This window comes from Ascaphus truei, chromosome 20 (genome assembly GCF_040206685.1).
Source record: "Ascaphus truei isolate aAscTru1 chromosome 20, aAscTru1.hap1, whole genome shotgun sequence".
NCBI lineage: Eukaryota > Metazoa > Chordata > Amphibia > Anura > Ascaphidae > Ascaphus > Ascaphus truei.
Window position 1 is genome coordinate 7,485,416 of NC_134502.1, and position 16,444 is coordinate 7,501,859.

Here is a 16,444-nt window from a genome sequence, read left to right on the forward strand (position 1 = left end):
GATGTTATTCACAGGGAGCCTCAGATGGCTTCAAATAGCTTGACCCCTGTAGGACAGCCTCTTCCTGAGCCCCCTCCCCGCCATAGCTCCAGGCAGCTCCCCTCCTCATTGGCTGACTGCCGCACCACGTGACGCGTCAGAGCTGCAAATCACCAGGAGCTTGCAGCTCCGGCGGGCTGACGCGTCACAGCACGCCGTCAACCCTGTCGGAACGAGGCAGCGGGGACCAGCACACTTGAGGTAAGGGGCTGGTGGCCCGTGCGCACGCGGCCGCGCGTGCCGCCGACCTCAGCGGGGCCTCAGCCTAAGCCAGGCTGTAATGTGTAGCAGTGTGACAGCAGTATATCAGGCACCACGGGAACCAGCTATAAACACATTGTGACCCGGTGCAACAGCTCGAGATGGAAAGGTCACTGAGCACTCAGATTAAGCAAACATGCAACCAGGAGTCAATAGCTAATGAGGCTTATTATTGGGAGCAAGAGTTATACGACCGACCCCGTGTTAAGGTGTTGCTGCACTGGTAACAGGATACTGCCGAGCTGTAGCACAGCTGATTCAGACCGCCTCCTGCATTAGCGTCACCGTCGTGACACTCTGATCCCTATGCACGTTTCGTTTGTCTCTGAAAACTTCATCCCCCTGATTTACAAGCACCCCAGTGTCAGTGTAACGCGTAGCTCCCCACAAATGAGGCGTGAGCGCGGGGCTGAGTTAGGGATTGGTACAAAACGCTGACCACAACCGCGAGGGCGCGTTTAGAGTGTAGGGTAGTCTTGCAAGACGGATCAGGGTAATAGAAGACAGCGTAGTGAGGTACTTGCCGGGTCTTGGAGTATGGAGTAGCGGATCGTTGGGGTACATAGCCGGAGTCAGGATTGGAGAGCGTAGAGTAGTTGTAAAGCCAAAGCCTGGGTCAGTGCAGGAGAGAGTAGAGTAGTCATATCCAAAGGCAAAGGTCAGTGCAGGAGAGTATCACAAGGTAAGTTCCAGGCAGGGTCGGGCAGCAAGGTTCAGGCAGACAGGCTCAGAGTAGTGAGGTCAGCGTCACACAAACTGGAGTTATGCTCGGCAAAGACTGAGAGTTCTCAGAGCATATTTATAGGACCTCCCACCAAGGGAGGCGACCAGGAAGTAGCGCTGCAGTTCAGGATAGGCTGCTGGATCATGCAGGGGCATCCTAATGCACAGCCAATAGCAACCGCATTAGTGTACGCGCGCACCGCGCGCAACCCGCGCAACATGTAGGCGACCCGGTCGCGCCCCAGTACAGGGGCGGAGACCAGAGGCGGGACCCACAGGAACAGAGGCGGAACGAGGAGCATGGGTTCTCCGCGTAGTACCGACGTCAGGACGTGGGCGGGGTGGAGACTGTAGGCCGATGGAGAGACCACGCACCGCGCACGCACTGCGCGTCAAGACCTGATGAACGAGAGCGCGTTGCCTGTGTCCGGAGACAGAAGAGGCCGGCGGGGTCCACGCAGAACCCGCGCGCCGCGCGTAAGTACCACCGCCAGCTTGCCACTCCTGAGTGCCATGGGGATCAGATGACCGAGTAAGGGCCAAAGGGGCAGCAGCACCAAAACGGCGAATCCTCACACAACCGATTTGTGACCCTGTGAAATGTGAAATAATGAAAAAGTAGCAGTAATCTTACGGCCAGGGGTGTCGAAGACCTGCTTAAATTCTTTCTTGAAGCATGGGAAATCTTGGATAAGCTCTGGTCTCTGCTCCCAGATGGGGGATGCCGACGCCAAAGCGTCTCTGGCTAGTAGGGCAATAATATACGCCACTGTAGGAGGACATGTGCAGAGGTACATAATGGAGACTGTTTTAAAGTCAAATTAAAACAAGGCTTTATTGTGCCTGTCGCTTTAAACACAGCAAAAATCAACATCAGAGAAATAGTGAGCCCAATAAAACTTGCTTCACTTTGGCATATATATATCCTTCTATTTCAGCCCCTTTTAACTGGGTGGCTACCCAGGCTATTCATCAGCCCAAGTCATATAGATATATATATATATATATAGACAACAGTCATTGGAAAATAAAGTCTTATCTGTTTTCAGGGTTGCTGCCTTTTCTCCGGATTATCAGCATCCAGGTTTAGAAGTCTTATTTGTCAGCTCCAGAGATCTATGTTCTCTTGGTCAGTCTCTCCTGGGAGACTCAAGAACCTCTGCTCTGTTTCCTTGTTCAGCTCACACGTGAGCTAAGGAGTCTCTCTTCCTGTCTCAAAGGCAGGCTTTTTCTACCACCTGTAATCAGCCATGTGGTGTTAGTTAATTGCCTACCAGCAGTTAACCACCACACTGCTGGATTAGAGGCAGATTTGTGAACAGGGATAAATCCCCTGTTACAGCCACCTTAGATCTATCAGAAGAGAAGCGGGAAGGGGTTACTGCTGCGGCCACTTTTATTCTAAAACATCACCGCTTTTTTCCTGGCTTTTTTCTCGAATGCGACGCACTTCACCGGATGCATGCCGCATTCATGTTGCGTTCTCAGCCGGCGGTCATGCGCGGGTCCTGCGCGGTTGACGCGCGGTTGATGCGTTTATTGAGAATGGTTCGGATTTAATAGATTGCAATTCTTCGCGTGTCCGCCAGATGGCAGATATTCATGAATTGTAATGTGCATGCACTTCAGTAATGTGTCGACTTGCAGGTGTTTCGTTTAAAAAAGATACCACAGTGTTCTATTGTAACTTGGCCTTGAGACTGAAGGAAGAGGTTGCAATAATGTATCAATTTAGGCATTTCATATTAAAGAAAGACAAAGACCAGTTTCTGTTACAGTATTCTCCAGAGACCCGCCGCCATTAGTGTTCAATTGCAGCCCATTTTCCAAAAACCCGACAGAAGTTACGCGTATTTGATATGGGCCACGATTAATGCAACAGATGATAAGATGGCAACAGTTGTTCAAATTTATCAGTATTTTATCAAAAACTATGACTTTTACAAATTTTCGCCAGCTCCTCATGTGTGGAAGCGTGCAATAAGGAAAAGGTTATGTAGCGATCCATGTTTTTATCGTATTGAGCCACAATTTATTGGAGAGTATTGGTGTGTATCACCGGCTTTCCCCTATATCTATGATCATGCAGACGGCAAAAGGCGAAAGGTCGTGTTAAAACCAACTAAGAAACGACAGTCACTGCCAAGCAATGCACCAGCACCAGTACCGGCTTCCAATAACGGTCCCACCGTCAATGACAACCCTTGCTGTCTGTCCAGCAAGCCTGAGCCGGATTTCGCGCGCAGTTTCGATCAAGCTTGCATGTACCAAAGCGATTTCCAGCCTCATCAGCTGACTGATGTAGTAGTCCCGCTGCCAACTATCAACGTGTATGATCAAGAACACTGGACTGGCAGTGGCCCGGCACCGGCGCCAGCTGAATGTGAAATTCTATGGTGAGTATTGTTGCCGTATTATTTTCTGTTTTTTTTTTATTTTGACAATACAGTATCAATATCGGTGCGATTAAAAAGTCAAGCGATTCTCCTGTAAGCTATATCATTGGCTGAGCGGCTTCTACAGTACTGCAGATACTGAACAACTGGTGGAATGCTAGGCGCATGCGCATTGGAACCTTCTTGAAACGCATATGCGTGTCATTACATCGACGGTAGGCGCATGCGCAAGTGAACAGAAGAAGCCCCCCGAGAAAATTATTGGTGGGACTGGCTGGGAACTTCTTTAGGGTATTGACCATTACAGTAAAACTTTTCTTTTTGTTTTTTCTCAGAAAAGAAAACGGCTAAGGCCGAGTCCATAGAAGGACAGGCCGCGCTGAGCCGTGCGGACGCTCCGCGCTGAGCCCCTCCATCCTCAATGAGGAGCCTTGAGAGGGGGCTCACACCAGCGTCCGCAGGCGTGCTGAGGCACTGGATTTTTCAGCTGACAGCCAAGCTGTTTTTCAGAGCGCTGTCGGCTGAAAACATCCAATCAGCGTGGAGCAGCGTCAAGGTCATGGTGCCGCCTCCCTCAGTTTCCCCCCACCTCCGATCCCGCCCGCTGTCTTGCCTGCATGGGCATGAAATCGCGCAGATTTCAGCAGGAAAGCCTCAGCATCAGCGCGCCTCAGCCCTGCTACCCCCTCTATGGCCCCAGCCTAATGGAGGGATTTCGATGGATAATATCGCTTTGTGTAACAATGCCTGCACATTGCTGAATTGGATTTTAAAAACCATGTACCGGAGTCTACAGTTTAGTGGCCGTTGGTATTGATTAGGATAGAATACCTGAAACAGTATGCTGATGTTTTCCGACCGTACAGTATACAATACTTTTTTATATACAGTATACTGTGTAATAAACCCGAAAAAATAAAAAGTATGCATTTATTCTACATGTACAGTATTACAGTACATACAGTATGTGTCTTCTATACAGTGCCAGTACATACAGTACAGTACAGTATGTGTCTTCTATTTTTTTTAATACTCTTGTACTGAGCATGCCTACAGTATACAGTACAGTATGCCTGGACAGTAGTGTACATTCTAGAAACACTGTATTTTGTTACAGTATTAAAGGAGCCAATGGAACAATTTAAAACAAATCAACAAGTTCTTTTATTGGTGGAGTAAGTACAAAAACATTTATTTACAAATACTGTACAATGTAGAAACATTTTAAGTGCACGGCAATTCAAAACATAAACAGGTGAATGGTTTACTGCCACAGTAGTGAAAACATTTATGTATAGATAGTAAAAACATTTACAGTCGGTCAGTATGGTTTACAGTCACATGTTATAAAAACAAATTATTTATTCATAAAATATACAAAACGCAACATCTCCTTAATTAAAGAACGGCAAGTCAAAACATATACAGTGGGATGGTGTGCAAAACAGTCTGCACCACTACAGTCCTCGAGGGCGGCAAACAGGCCCGGTTTTCAGGGTAACCTTTGAAAACCGTGCCTGTTTGCGGGCCTCAGGGACTGGAATTGTGCAAGTCTTGTGTACAGTAAATACAAACATTTTTTTATTAATACAAGTTAAAACACACAACATCTCCTTTATTTAAATACAGCAGGTCAAAACATGTACAGTATCGTACAGTACAGTTCAGCACAACAGTATGGTCTTACCTATGATTAAAAAAAAACCTTTATTCATAAAATACAGTATACAAAACGCAACATCTCCTTTATTAAAGAAACATATACAGTGGGATGATGTGCAAAACAGTCAGTCAGGCCTGCACCACTACAGTCCTTGAGGGCAGTAAACAGGCTCGGTTTTCAGGACAACCTTGAAAACCGGGTCTGTTTGCGGCCCTCGGGGACTGGAATTGTGCAGGTCCTGTGTGTGTGTACAGCAAGTTAAAACATTCTGTATAAATACAAGTTAAAACACACAACAACATCTCCTTTATTTAAGTATAGCAGGCTAAAACATGTACAGTACAGTTCAGCACAACAGTATGGTCTTGCCTGTGATTAAAAAAAAATCTTTATTCATAAAATACACAAGAACAGCAAGTCAAAACATTTGCAGTGGGATGGTGTGCAGAACAGTCAGGCCTGCACCACTACAGTCCTCGAGGGCAGCAAACAGGCCCGGATTTCAGGACAACCTTGAAAACCGGGCCTGTTTGCGGCCCTCCGGGACAAGAACAAAACATTTACCAAACATTTTCAACAGTTTAACACTCACTCAAATGCGTACCCGACCAGATTGTCCTTCCATGGCCGATGCCTTGCATGGCGCAAAACGCCATTAATGCAGTCTCGAACGCCTTTCATTACAGGATATGTAATTGTATAAAAGCGCCGCAATTCCTCCAGAATGGTCTTTCTTAAATTGTCAGGAAACGCCTTTTTTACGCGATTTCCTTCGTAGTTCACTCTGAAGGCCCAGTCGCAGTACAACGAGTAGGGCACATGGTGCTTAAAAATGTACAAGGCATACTTGTGGGGTGCACCAGCACTTATCACCCTATACTTCTCCCTGAGCGCCGGTGGCAGATCGCACAGGGTGATGTTGGGCACCGTATCGATGCGAGTGAATGTAGGTCTTCTGTGAGCGGGTGTGCTTGAGGCGACGGGTGAGGGTAGGTTGTCTGGGAGGAAGCTCTCCTCCTGTCTTGGTCACCGTGTTGTCTCCTGGCGTGGTCTTGATGGGGTTGTCATGTCCTCCTCAACGGCATACATGTACACTAAATCTTCTGGTTGAGGGTGTGCGCTTGGTGATGGAAGGGGGTCGATGCTCCCATTCATCACATCCATGCCACCCTCCTGCTCCGGCATCGGGGAAACAGGGGCATGAACACCGAGCAAATGATGTATACCCGCTATGTCAGCCTCTATCTTCTCCATCCGTCGATCCATCCGTTGATCCATATGTAGCATCCATTGATCCATATTTAGCATGGTCTCCAGAAGCAGATCTATCTTTGTCAGCATAATGGAGGATATCCACACTTATCCCATTCAGCATCCGGTCTAACGAGCTGCTTCTTGTGCATGGCGTGTGGACATCTGGGTGGATGGGTGCTACGGAGGATGAGATGGGGGTTCCATGGAGAGATGCTGCAGCGTCGTCGAAGAAGGGTGGAGGAGGTGACCTGTGGATATCCGGTAGAGGAGAAGCGGCAGCGTCGTCGAAGAGGGATGGAGAAAGTGACCTCTGGATTTCCGGGCGAGAAGCAGAGTCGTCTAAGAGCAAAGGAGAAAGTGACCCGTGGATTTCAGAAGCACCAGCAGCAGCGTCGTCGGATAGAACTGGAGAAGATGGCCTGTGGGTTTTCGGGAGGGCGGCGGTAGCGTCGAGGACGAGGAGTGGAGAAGACAGGCTGAAGATTTCCGGGACAGCGGTGGCAGAGTCGTCGAAGCGTATGGGAGGAAGTGGTCTGCGGGTTCGATGGGTTGGCTGCCATTTGTTTTGCGAGGAGTGTACAGTACATCACCGTATTTCTTCTTGACATAATAAGGCTGACGTGTATTAAAACCCTTAGCCTTTGGGGTCAGCAGAAGGTTTTCTTTATTGGCCTTAGCCTGTCACTTTGGCCTTGGCGCAGAAACGGCAACAGCCTTTCGCTTTTTCTGCATGACAGGCACGGCAGAGGCGAGTGGGTTGCTGCGTCCGTAGAATCGGGGTTGATCCATGGAAGCAGATGGCACAATGCAGTATTGGACAAGGGCAAGTTCAGATAAAGATCATCGAGTGGTGGGCTACACTACCGACACGTTTTATCCGAGCACGGCTAGCACCGCAAGCCGGGGGATGCCCGGGCGTGCTAGCCGCACTCCCTCAGCGTGCCGCGCATCACCGATGCGCGGTCACGCGTCATCGGGTGCCTGCGCCCCCTGCACACGCGTCCAGGGCTCCCCGAGGGAGCCCTGGTGTCCCGCGATGTGGGGGACGGCGGCAAGGGGTTCCGGGGGACCCGGCGGACCCGGTAGCGGGAGGGAGAGCGCACCGATCGGAGGGCGCTCATCCGCTGCTTCGGCGCGTGCCCGGCACCCTCCGGCGCGCGCCAGGTTACTGCTGCGGCCGAGAACGTGCAAATGCTCGAATAAACTCGGCCGCAGCAGTATGCAAAGTGTGTAACCTTTTATGTATGGACGCGAGGTACAGGTGTTAAAAGTGGGCGTACTCTAATGTGAGTCATTACTGTATAAATACACTATCCATTTTGTGGATTCACTGCACATTGAATACACACCGACTAAACATCGAATATACATTCTTGTGTTTGTATTTCTTTCTACTCGCAGCAATGCCTGTTAAAAAGATTTCAAAGGATCTCAGCATGCGAATTAAGGAGATGTACACGAGCGGACACCGAATTGCCGCTATCCAACGCTGGTTAGCTTCTTCTGGCCTCGTTGTGACAGCAACCACCGTGAGCTATCATGCACATGGAAAAAACAGAGAACGCAAAATGGCACCAAGGGTAACTAACGCGTAAGTATATTTATATTTATATTTATGTATATATATACAACTTAAATTTAAATTCTTTTTTTTAAATAAAATATTGTACTGTAGATCTACAGTACTGTATCTAATATTTTTGTTATTTCTGTAGATTTATATCACAACAGTATATATATTTTGTATATTTATATTACAAAAGTAGATATATTTTGTATATTTATATTTATATTACAACAGTATATATATTTTGTATATTTATATTACAAGAGTATATATATTTTGTATATTTATATTACAAAAGTAGATATATTTTGTATATTTATATTTATATTACAACAGTATATATATTTTGTATATTTATATTACAAGAGTACTGTATATATATTTTGTATATTTATATTTATATTACAACAGTAATTATATTTTGTATATTTATATTTATATTACAACAGTATATATATTTTGTATATTTATATTACAACAGTATATATATTTTGTGTTTTTATATTTATATTACAACAGTATATATATTTTTTATATTGCTGCATATTGATACTGTAGAACTGTGATGTAATGCTGTGCTTGCGGCCTACAGCGCTGTACAGTAACTTACCGGATTGTTTTTCTTTACATTGTAGGGAGACAACACTTCTCGTGGACAAAATAATTGAGGAGAATGATGAGAGGAGTGCATTAAGGGTCAAATACGCTCTGCAGGAAAATCACAATCTCACTGTATCCGAGACCAGCATAAAGAAGATGAGACGCAGAATTGGATGGAAATATGGACGTGTGAGGTTAGTACTGGACAGTACAGGAGGTAAAAGAGTTGTTTAGGAAACTGTACTGTACCGCTAAAATGATTTATTCCTTGTCATTACAGAGCGTACCCCATGATAAGGGATGTAAACAAAATAAAAAGAGTGGTCCAGGCCCAGGCATGGATCGACAGTGGGGAAACTTTCCAGGATTGCATCTTCACTGACGAGTCTACTGTGTCGCTGGAGAGATTTGCAACCTTTGCATTCCACAAAAAAGGTCGCATATCTATGAAGCCGCGGCCAAAACACCCCGTGAAGCTGCATGTGTGGGGTGCCATCTCTAGGCGTGGACCAGGATGCATTGTCATCTTTGAAGGTAAAATATATTAAATATAATGTAGCCTTATGCACTGTACTGTACTAGTGTAGCCTTACTGTATGCACTGTACTGTACTATTGTGCAGTTTTTTGAGCACTTTTCTTTTCTTGCTATAGGAATCATGAATAAAGCTTTCTTCCAAGACAAAATTGTGCCTGAGATAGTGGAATACATCACACGCGAGTTCCCGGATGGTCACCGTTTCTACCAGGACAACGATCCGAAGCACACCGCGTCAACTGCGCATATCCTTGAGCGCGGTATCAACTGGGTGAAGACGCCAGCGGAGTAAGTGCGGTAACCGTGTCTCATTTTTTTCCACAGTTTTTACTATGTACTGTATCTCTTAAACTAATTGTCCTATTTTTCCAATGAAGGACCATATCCGGAAAGTGGCAAAACCCTCCAAAAAGGACGAATTGGCGAAAGACATAATGAGTTTTTGGAACGATGTACTCACAGTGGAACGCTGCAATAAATATTTAGACCATATTGCGACTATGTTGCCCATTGTGATCGCGCGTAATGGGCAAACATCAGGAAAGTAGTACTGTACTGTAGTATTGTAAGTACAGTATGATACAGGTAAGTATGGCACAGTACATACAGTACATATATACAGTAGTTCCAGTATAGACTACTGTAGTTTGACAGTACTAACTGCATGCACAATGCCATAATGCCATAATACAGTATGCACCTACAGTAGAGTACAGTAACTGCTCAATTTTTTTCTTTCCAGAGAGAGAAGCACCAGCCATCTGGTTACATACTGTACAATTTAACAGTAGTCAGAGTATACAGTAGTTCCAGTATACAGTAGACTAGTTTGTCAGTACTAACTGCCTACTAACTGCTCAATTATTTTCTTTCCAGAGAAAGCAGCACCAGCCATTTACAGTAGTACTACACATCACACAATGCCATAATACAGTACGCACATAACTGCACTAATTTTTTGTTTTCTTGTTGTTTCAGGAAAAAAGGATGGCCTGGGGGAAGGTGGGTTGTTGTGTGCAGTCTAATCTGTTGTACAGTCAAATGTACTATATATAAATAGCAGTAATGATGTACACAAAATCTCCTCTCTCAATGAACTACTGTACTGTGCACAGAATGAGGAACACGATAAAAACGGAAAAAATTATATTACTATATATATATATATATATATATATATATATATATATATATATAAAAAAACAGAAAACTACAATGAGCGCAATCACAATAAGACTAATAATGATATTTACCACATATATAGGAGGGTATACTACCTCACAATCTAACTTTCCCTGATTAAATCTGCAGCCAAAAGGTCTACCGCTCCACGGGCTGGTATAAAGGGATATCCAAACAAGAGTGACCTAGGCGCAAGTAAAAACAAGAAAAACAAACATAGGGTAATGCGTTCAAACAATTTGTCTGCTAGAGGGTACGATATGCACTTACAGCAGGTAGAATAAAATCAGGCCTTGTATCCACTCTGGGATCAGGAACAATGAATGAAGATCTGGAACAGCCAGCAGCAACTCATCTACAGGAACCGTATCGTCGTGTGAAGTATCACATATAGGAAGAGAAGTGGGACACATACATAGTGTAACACAGTTTATTATAAAATTAATAAAAAGACAATAAGTAAAATACTCACACTTTGTGAGTTTGGGTAAAAGCGTTTGAGAATTTAGAGCTTCTCACACTCATCAGGGGTAAGTATCCGTGGACTTATACACAGCTCCAGTAAACTCCTTACACAATGTACTTATAACCATATATAATGTTCTTGCCAAACTTCCAGGGGTATGGAGTCATTTATTTAGGCACTCCCAATGTTGTCCAGAGCCTCTGAGAGCGGGGTACTATTAAAGTTGTTGAAAAACCCGTAGTTAAGGGCCTTGTGTCTATGACCGTACCTAATGTGCTGGTAGTACTCACGCTACTCCAGGGGTATGGTGTGGCGTTTTTCCCCTTGATCGCTATCCGACTTGTTGGTCTGCGGATCTCCCCGCTTCACTCACTGCTCCTCTCTTCCCTGGCTGTCCGCCTGCACGCAGCGGCGTGGTGACGTCACGTCTTCTCGCGAGATTACGTCTCCAAATCTCCCGGTCACTGTGTTTGTCTGCGTCCTACACCAACTGATTAAAGACATGTACCGAGCAGGTACACCGATAAAAATCACTGCCAGACAGCTGGAAATTGCTGGCTAGTCTCCCCAATGTCCTGTGTTCACTCTCACTGCTTCAAAACCCACGCCCTACGCGTTTCTCCTTTCGGCTTCGTCAGGGGATGATCTCACTGTGTGTCCCTATTCCTGTGTAGATATACCCTCCTCCATTACGTGATTGGCTATCTGGTTGATTTAGAAATTACAAAAAGCACCTCTCAATTGAAATTGTTAATTACATTGTACAGAAAAAAGTTTTCTATTGAGGTTTTAATTTGGTTAATATTGTCATCAATTTAAATGCATTGAGGTATGTTACCAACTGAAGAATAAAGCAATTACTGCGTTAATCTATATAATTTTACTTTCATTACAATTATACATAAACATCTGAATTCGAACTTGATAAGGAGCAATAGATATTAAGTATATTTAATTAACCATTTGTGTCCTTCAATTTAGATGGACTCACTATAGTTAAGTATTTTTTAATTATACCTCCATTAGAGAGGCTATATATTTGTATACCATATTACGTTCTCATACTATATGTTGGACAATTTTGTATACGTATTTATAAATGGGATATATTATTCCTCTTATTTCCAAAATGTTACTCATAGGGGGGTAGTGTAAATTTAAACCTTGTTACGTTAATTGTAACTACTGTACATTGTAATGGCATTTCCAATAGGGTAATATAAACGTACATTCATTCATTAATTTAATACCTTTGGGTTACTTCATTTAGGCCCAATGTATTTGATTGAAACCAAACCTTAATACAACGACGTTTTTTACATATAGATTGACATAATGATGACATATGTATTGTAACAGAATCTATACATGGTTGCATATTTGCCAACTGGTGATAGGCAATTGTATTTATTACATGGCATATAAAATGGAGAAATTCTATTCAGGGCAATGCGTATATGAATATATCTTGCTATATATATATATATATATATATATATATATATATATATATATATATATATATATATTACATTATATATTATTAAATAATATTCTTATAAATGTGCATTATTCATGTTTATTCATGTTTTACAAATGTTTTCTAAATGTTTATCCAATTTCAATCTGCCAGAAGAACTTAATAAAGACTGCATTATGTATTTTTCATGATTATTTTTTTATTTGTATTTTTTGGTTCCTGATAAAATAAAATAAATATTTATTTACATTCCTGCTAATCATAATCATTGACAACCCCCCCCCTACAGTATACCAATGAATAAGAATGAATGACAAAACAACATGAATCAGTTAATGTTTTTTTTAACTCTCAATTCTCACAATGCTGTGGAAATCAGATTTACATTTCAAATTCGAGAAGGGATTTTCCAAAGCGTTATCGTAAACAAAGCCTCAAAGGGTTGGGGGTTGGGTCAAGATTCAGAAAATTAATGACTCTGTGGAAGGGGGGGGTTGGGTGAGTCATGCGCAGTAAGCAGCTAGCTCCCATCTCAAAGAGGATTACACGCAGGCGCAGTGAGGCTTTGTAGCTCGGCTATGGGCGGATTAAGAACACAATGTCAAGATTCAGAAAATTAATGACTGTGGAGGGGGGTTTGGGTGAGTCATGCACAGTAAGCAGCTAGCTCCCATCTCAAAGAGGATTAAACGCAGGCGCAGTGAGGCTTTGTAGCTCGGCTATGGACGGACTAAGAACACAATGTCAAGATTCAGAAAATTAATGACTCCGTGGAATTTCAAATCCTTGAGCTAGCCTTGTGTGTGTTCATGGGGGAGGGGGCTACAGGGTACAGCTGCATGAAGTTCAAAGATAATGACATACTGTACTATAATTTCAGTACGTACAGTAAAAAGCACACAAATCAACCATGTGCAGTCAAACACACAGGGTCGCAGTCAAAAGCTACAGTACAGATTGGATATTGTAATACAGTATCAAGATGGCTTTTGCAGGCTTGTGGAGAAAAAGGAGTTAGAATAAGAAAAAAAAAAAAATTTGGTCCCTCACTCAAGCAAGCAAGCAGTGGTGGGCGAAGTTACAGGCGCATGCGTAGTAATCACCTGCTGTCAAGCAGGAATGTGATTGAAACCAGACACACGTTCAAAGGAATGGTATGGGAGAGATGTACTGCATTGTAGAGAAGATAAGAAGTTGAAATACCCTGCAGTGCAGTTAATAATCCTAAGAGAGGGGAGAGCGCTGTATATGCCGAAATGTGACACTGTTACAGTACTGTACATGCCTATGCGTTTCAACAATTTTCAAATGAGACATACTGCACAGTACAGCACGCACTGCAAATGCATGTATACTTTAAATATGCAAATTTACAATTACTGCACGCGCACACACAGACTGTGTACTGACGTAGGTTGAACCGCGAAGGTATTAGACTTCCAAGACAACAGCTCACAAACGCCCCCCTGAGTTTTTACACGGCATTACAGTATTGCAGACATCGAGAATAAAATGCTAATATCACGAGCGCTAAAATAACGCAGTTCAGTCCGGGCAAAAAAACAAAAAACGCACCTAACAGGGATTATCTGAGAGCCGCGGATATAGCCGTTTTAGACTCAGGTCGGACGCCACTGTAACTTGAACTGTATGTCACATTGGTTGAGGAACCTCGGCATCCTTGGGATGGGGAGACGTGGGGAGACGTGGCTCTCTCTCTCGAGAGAAGCTTCAGGGGAAGGAACAGACAGAGTAGCAGACCTAACAATTCTGGATTGGGATTGATCCTCATCCCCATGTAGAGAAACTGTTGCCAGACTTTGAGTCAGGGAAGCAATCTGATTGTCCAAGTATTGGAAATGCTCAGAGATAGAAGACAGGGTAACTCGGTAAGCAGGGGGTCCCGAGGCTGAAATCAGTTCAGCTCAGGAGACCCCCTGCTCCCACAAACTGTTAATAAAAATTACAATTAAGCAGCTTCATTACAATAGCAGATAGCCGCTATTGTAATGAATTTTTAAATTATTTAAATTATTTAAATTTGTGTTTTAATACTAGTGTAGATGAGCAGGGGGTCTCCAGAGCAGAACCACGTTGGTTTCAGGTCTGGGGATCCCCAGCTTTCAGAGATCCAGGCCCCGTCATGGGGTGCGGGTTCCTCCTATGCATTTAAATGTCCCACGTCACGTGGCCGTGGGAATCAAATTCATAGGAGATACCAACACCCCATAACGGGGCCTATATCTCGGGAAGCAGGGGTCCCCGAACCTGAAACCAACGTGGTTCTGCTCCGGAGACCCCCTGCTCATCTACTCTTGTATTCAAATTGAAATGAAAAAAAATTCCTGGGTAAGGCCTTTTTGGAGGGCAGATCCTATCGCCGCCGGCTACCCGCCATTTCTGCAAATGTTACTATCACTGGAATTCGGGTCTTTCTGTATACCGTGATAGCAACCAAAAATGACAATTTAAAAATTCTGACAATTTTTTTTTGCAAATTCCTTTACTGCATGAGGCCCCAAGTTGGTTACAAAGGTTGTCGGGGGAGAATGGCAACCTACTTCGCTGCAGTCTTGCCTTGCAAGAATTTGACTTTACTATTCAACACAAGAAAGGCAGCGAGCATAGAAATGCTGATGGACTTTCCCGACAGGATATTTCCTGTGAGCCAGTACCAGGCTGGTGGAGTCAACGGATGGGGTGATTGCCACCGAGCCTTCATCTTGAGGGGGAAGGTGTGATGGTGAGATTGCGTAACCAGGCCATCAATAAAGATTTCCCGATCAGGGTAAACCTTCCAAAGAATTTTAGCCCAGATTTCACTCCAAAGCGCCACAGTAAGTGTATATATTTCCTGTATCTTGTATTTCACTGTGTGTACGTGGGTTTGGAGTCAGTGGGGAAGAGGGGAGGGAAAGATGGGGGTATGGAGAGGGAAAATCCTGCTCAGCTCGAAATAGACTTACTAGGGAGGTGCTATCAGGGTGAAACATATGCGTGTGGGAGAAAGGGGGACAAGAACCCTATGTGATGCACTCAACCCTACTAAATGAAAATAATAAATTTTTATTAAAATAATGGAATAATGCAAACATAAAAAATGTATATAAAACCTAAATTGATGTACTATATAGTTCTGATGTGAAATCACTCTAAATGACCAGGTGGTGTAATAACTGGTGTGATACACAATAGAATAGGTATACTGTTATATCTCACAACACTTGGATGACAATGAGTCAAGAGATAGACACTAAATATAATCCTGTCATGAATGAATATGGGCAGTAGTCTATCTAAGCAAGTGTTGTGATGCACAGAACGCTGGGAGCATTGGTGATATGACACTGTGTTGCAATGCTACAGTTGTACATATAGCATTGCTACATTCACAGACAGACCAGATGCAATCCCATGCAAAAGGAGACCCCTGTGATGGTGAGACCGGGGGGAGCGTTGCTGGGAGGTAAGTGCAGGTAAGTCTATCCTAGTAGCCAATCTGTTACAACAGGGCATAAGAAGACCCCAAGCTAATAGCATACACTCACGATTAGATTGTTAGCAACCGCTTCCTGTGGGGTAATCACAGCCCTTAGTGCATATGTGGTGTGCCCTAACCAGTGTGGATGCAAGACCTAATAGTCCCTGTCACTGGCTAGTGAGATCCACATCTGTGGCCCACATCAATATTGTTCTATTCTAGAGATCGAAGACAAGCTCCTGTGAGTTTGTCAGTACATCAGACGTCGCTATGACGTCATCCCGACGCGCGTTTCGTTCCTAGCAAGGGAACTTCTTCCGGGGAGGGCTTTCTCCCACACGTGTACGTGGGTTTACCTGAATAAATCTAATTTTATTCAACTACTGTGTTTTGTCTAATGAATAATCCTGGTATAAATTTGTTAAAATTTCTGGTCATCCGTGACAAGTACCTCTCCTATGAAGGGCCAGTGGGTGCCTCATTGGCTGCTTCCAGTGTCTTTTCTTCCATGATTCCCATTTCAATCAAGGGTCTTTCCATGAGTTACAAGACTGCTCCCATTGTGAGAGCCAACAACTACTCTCTAAGTTGTCTTCTCCTAGTGTCCCTCTTCTGACTCCTCGGCTCTTTTTCTTTGATTGATTATCTGAGAAAAGTCTTCAGTGCCAGGCTGCATTCGGTGTGGTCTTTGCCCTCTATGTCTCCTGCATTTTGGTTAAACCCATCATGGTGGCCTGTGCCTTCAAGGCTACCAAATCGGGCAGCCGTCTGCAAAGCCCTAAAGTGCCCTAAATG